This window comes from Podarcis liolepis (genome assembly GCF_965112155.1).
Source record: "Podarcis liolepis genome assembly, chromosome: 7".
NCBI lineage: Eukaryota > Metazoa > Chordata > Lepidosauria > Squamata > Lacertidae > Podarcis > Podarcis liolepis.
Window position 1 is genome coordinate 59,349,350 of NC_139561.1, and position 5,440 is coordinate 59,354,789.

The window sequence follows — 5,440 nt, forward strand, 5'->3', positions numbered from 1 at the left end:
TTTCCACCCTGGTGCCCTCCAGAGGCTGGACTACACTTCACATCATCCCTGGCTATTGCTCATGCTGGGTGGGACTAATGGGAGTTGTAGGAGTCTGATTTAGCCCAGTGCTGACTAATGGTGGTGGTTTTCCAAAGCCATGGGCAGAGAGAGCTTTCTTAGTTCTGCTGCAGCACATCTTTCCAGTAGGAGATGCCCAAGGATTGCAAAACATAAACCTGTCATTGAGCCCTTCTCTCACTCATCCTCTTGTTTGATCTGAAGTTGCATCTGACAGAGTGCATTCAGTTCATAATACAGCTGCTGGGCATCATCTCTTTTTGCCAGAAGCACATGTGGAGACTGTAATGCCTTCTCTTCTGAAAATAATGGAGGAGGGCGGCTGCAGCCTTACTAACATCCCATAACTGTTGCTCAGTTCCCCCTTGCGTTTCACCCATGGGCATTACTTAGTTGAACTGGCAGCCCCACTCCAAAGTGGGCAGCAGGTACTATGAGGGCAGGTTGCTGCTAACTATGGCTCTTTTGTTAGGAGAGAATGGTTTGCACCATGGATAAGCAATGCTTGGGAATTGTCCTGGCTCTCAGCTGGATGAGGAACTAGAACTCTCAACACCATTTCTTCCAAAAGTTTTAATGCATAAGTCAGTTTGGTACAGAAGTCAGGTTCCAAGGCGCAGAGTAAGCAGGTACATCAGAGGCTATGTGACCAGTGGTGCTAAATGTCTGGTTTCTAAATGTCAGTCTGTAACATGGGGGGACAACTAACATCACCCCTCTGGATTTCAGTGGTCAAGCTGGAATATAACAGTTCAGGCTTCAGGTATTTTAGGCCCAAGTTGCTCAGGGCTTTGTATATCAATGCCAGAACAATGTCAAAGAGCAGTCCCCCACCCAGTGTTATTGTCTGGACACAACCAAGCAGGTATGAGTGGAACCACTAATATAGTGTCTCCACCCATCCCACTCAGGTGATCCAGTAGGTTACCATGACCAATGCTATCTAAAGCTGCTGAGAGATCAAGCAATTGTTACAGGGCCATGCACCACCATATTTCTCCCATTACAGGTCATCCATCAAGGTGACCAAGGCCAATTAATTCCCAAAAACACGCCTAAACCTGGATCCTGATAACCAGTGTCATCCAGGAACACTTGCAGTTCTGCAGCTTCTCCACCATCTTCCCCACAAAAGAGGTACTGTACTGGCAACAGGCCACCTGTTATTTCCCACCATTAAGTTCAGCTACTCTCTAGGCAGATGAAAGAGCAGCACCCCCTCCTTCCTCCAGCAGGCATTGAAAGCTGCTCTTCCTGCCAAGTCTGCTGACTTGCCTAGCACATGTTGAGGGGTAACTGGCACAGGAGAGGAGCTGGACTTAAATGCCTTTGGGCTGATGATTCAGAACTTTCCAGGGCCACTGAGGACACAGCAGACAGCCTGTCTGTCTGCACCAGCTTTGCTTTTCTTCCCAAAATCTACAGCTCAAAAGAGTTAATGTTTGTGTGGATCCATCTTAATGTGTGCTGAATGCTGCAGCAATGTGGGCCCCACAGCTACACTTTCACCGCCATTGCATGCACGTGACTCATCTGTACTGCAGGAAATGTTAACACGTCCCCTTCACCTGATGGAGCAGGTGCAAGTTTACAAAGTGAATCAAAGGCTGTGCAGAGGCTGCCTGGCACAGGTTGGTGTGTCTGTCTGGTAACAAAAACGTGGCATCTTGGCCACATCACATTAAGGAGCCAATGAGGGCCATGGAATTCTGTGTGCTCCATATTTGCTATGCTAACTAGTTTGGACATGCTGAAATGTCTCCCGACTTTTTGCTTGCAGCTACAGTGGCACCTCGGGTTACATACGCTTCAAGTTACAGACGCTTCAGGTTACAGACTCCGCTAACCCAGAAATAGTACCTCAGGTTAAGAACTTTGTTTCAGGATGAGAACAGAAATCGTGTGGTGGCAGCGCGGCAGCAGCAGGAGGCCCCATTAGCTGAAGTGGTACCTCAGGTTAAGAACAGTTTCAGGTTAAGAACGGACCTCCAGAACTAATTAAGTTCTTAACCCGAGGTACCACTGTATATGTATTTTGAGGGTCTCTAGTCAGACTGCACACGTGGCATTTGTTGTTATTTATTGCATTTATATTGCACCTTTTCCACTATGGAACTCAAGGTGCTTGCATGATTCTCCCTTTCCTCATTTAATCCCCACAACAACCTTGTGAGGTAGGTTAAGTTGAGAGTAATAATAATAATAATAATAATAATAATAATAATAAATTTTATTTATATCCCGCCCTCCCCAGCTGAGCCGGGCTCAGGGCGGCTAACAACAATCAAATAACAATCAAATAATAACACATTCTAAAAATATTTCATTATAAAAATTAGTTAAAATCAAATTGATGGCAACCGATTAAACAAAATTCTGTGCCGGTTGCCAGAGGAGGGAGTCAGGCTGCGCCCTGACCAAAAGCTTGGCGGAACAACTCTGTCTTGCAGGCCCTGCGGAAAGATGTCAGATCCCGCAGGGCCCTAGTCTCTTGTGACAGAGCATTCCACCAGGTTGGAGCTGCAGCCGAGAAGGCCCTGGCTCTAGTTGAGGCCAACCTAACCTCTCTGAGGCCTGGGACCTTGAGGGTGTTATTATTTGTAGACCGTAGGTTTCTCTGTGGGGCATACCAGGAGAGGCGGTCCCGTAGGTACGAGGGTCCTAGGCCGTATAGGGCTTTAAAGGTTAAAACCAGCACCTTAAACCTGATCCTGTACTCCACCGGGAGCCAGTGCAGCTGGTATAGCACCGGATGAATGTGATCCCGCGGCGAAGACCCTGTAAGGAGTCTCGCTGCGGCATTCTGCACCCGCTGGAGTTTCTGGGTCAGTCTCAAGGGCAGCCCCACGTAGAGCGAGTTACAATAATCCAGTCTGGAGGTGACCGTCGCATGGATCACAGTGGCTAGGTCAGGGCGAGAGAGATAAGGGGCCAACTGCTTAGCTTGGCGGAGATGGAAAAATGCCGCCTTTGTTATAGCTGTAATCTGCGCCTCCATAGAAAGGGAGGTATCGAAGATTACACCCAAACTCCTAACGGACGGTGCTGGCACCAATTGCACCCCCGCAAGAGATGGGAGTTGCCCCCTCGATCCCATATCGTCCCGCCCCAGCCAGAGGACCTCTGTCTTCGAAGGATTTAACTTCAACCGGCTCCCACGTAACCATCCAGCCACAGCTTCCAGACATCTGGTCAGTGTGTCTGGGGCCGAGTTAGGATGGCCATCCATCAACAGATAGAGTTGGGTGTCATCAGCATACTGATGGCAGCCCAGCCCAAAACTCCGGACAAGCTGGGCGAGGGGGCGCATAAAGATGTTAAAAAGCATCGGGGAGAGAATCGCACCCTGCGGCACTCCACACACCAAGGAGTGACGCGATGACAATTCCCCCCCAAGCGCCACCCTCTGTCCCCGATCAGAGAGAAACGAGCGCAGCCATTGAAGGACTGTGCCCTGGATCCCCACATCGGCAAGGCGGTGGTCCAGGAGTTCGTGATCGACCATGTCAAAGGCTGCTGACAGATCTAAAAGAATCAGCAGCCCCGACCCGCCTCGATCCAGCTGCCTGCGGAGATCATCTGTTAGGGCGACCAGAGCCGTCTCGGTCCCATGACCAGCACGGAAGCCGGACTGGAATGGATCCAAAGCAGATGTTTCATCCAGAAACCTACCAAGCTGTTCAGCAACCGCTCTCTCAATCACCTTACCCAGGAATGGAAGTAAGTGACTGGCCCAAGGTCACCCAGTGAGCTTCATGGCTGAGTGGGGATTCGGACCCCAGTTTCTCAGGTCCTAGTCCAACGCTAACCAGCACACCACCACTGGCTCATAATTCAGGATTCTTGGCTGCTGCAACAACTTCTAGAAGAAGTGATTTCTATCCACTTCAGTTGGCACTAGACAAAGCGTGGGAAGAGCCTGGCTTTATTTCCAAACGGTGCTGAGCATCCCTGCCAATGATAGCAAGAGGGAGTTGCACATCCAGAACACAGAGCTGTTTGCAGAAAGAGTCTCCAAATTGGCAGAGGGCTCAAGTCAGGTTTGGTGACTGCAGCCCCACTTCCCCTAATGCCGGCAGTACTAAGGAAGGCGAACTCTCTTTTGTTACCTCCCTGGAGTCTGTTGTTTGCAGAAGTGGCAGTTGAGGCTCCCATAGAGTGAGTCATGCCTGCATGATGCAAGTGCTCAACTGAGGGAGAGAAAGCGAGCTGCTGTTTGTCCTTCTACCTCCTGCCCCCATCACCCAAGCATGACTCACCAGTTACAAAAGTGGCTGAGGGTTGCTCTGGGTTACTTGCTTTTCACTTTTTAAAAAAACAAAACTCTAGTTAAGAGATATGGCAATTTGAGGCTGTCAAATAAGGAGCAAGCGAAGGCCCCATCAATATATTTTTTTTACTGCGTAGGTGAGGCCGAGAGGTAGTGCTTTGCTCAAGGTCACACAATGAGCTTCATGGCTAAGTGGGGATTTGAACCCTGATCTACCAGGGTGTTGTACTGTAGCCTTAGGACAGGGATCTGCAACCCGCGGCTCCGGAGCCGCATGTGGCTCTTTTACATCTTTGCTGCGGCTCCGGGGCGGATACTAGCAAGGGGAGGAGGCGCATTGTGCACCCGAACACTCCTCACTGTGGCGGGCGCTGTACTGGCTGTGACGTCGCATGGGGGCGGTGCATGCGTTAGTCACGCACCGTCCCGACATCACCTTCCCGCCCGCTCTCAGATCGTGGCTCCGGAGATATATTTGTTTTAAATGTCGCAATGGTTTTGCGGCTCCCAGTTGTTGTTTTTTCTTCAGAAACGGGTGCAAGTGGCTCTTTTTGTCTTAAAGGTTGCAGACCCCTGCCTTAGGATCAGGGAGACCAGGGTTTTAATCCCTACTCGGCCATGAAACATGTGCGCCGCCTTGAGCGTCGTAGAGGAAAAGGTGGGAAGATAAGAGTTATAAAAATAAATAAATAATAAAGCCCCCTTTCCCCCTAGGCCAGTTCCAGGAGCAGATTTGGTGGAAACAGCTAGGCCAGGTTTCTCATGTGTTTTGCTTTTTTAATAATTAATTGTAATTAAACACGTTGCTCCGAAAGAGAAATAAAAAAGATTAATACAGTTAACCTATGGTATTTAAAGTGACGTCAGTCGGAGCCTGCCAATCATACCCTGCGTAGGTCTTTCATTCGCCCTCGAGTAGGTGAGGGGCAGGGCTGATTTCTTACCGAAGGGAGGGGTGGGGAACTCGAGTTCACCAATCCTGCACCGGCACTCCCCGCCTACTTCCCCTCTTCCGCCCGGCCTTGCTTCTGTCGGCGCCATCTTTGACACAGGCCGAGGCTCCGGGGAAGAAGATGGCGGCGGCGGCAGCCTGCGGGGGCGTGGCCGGCG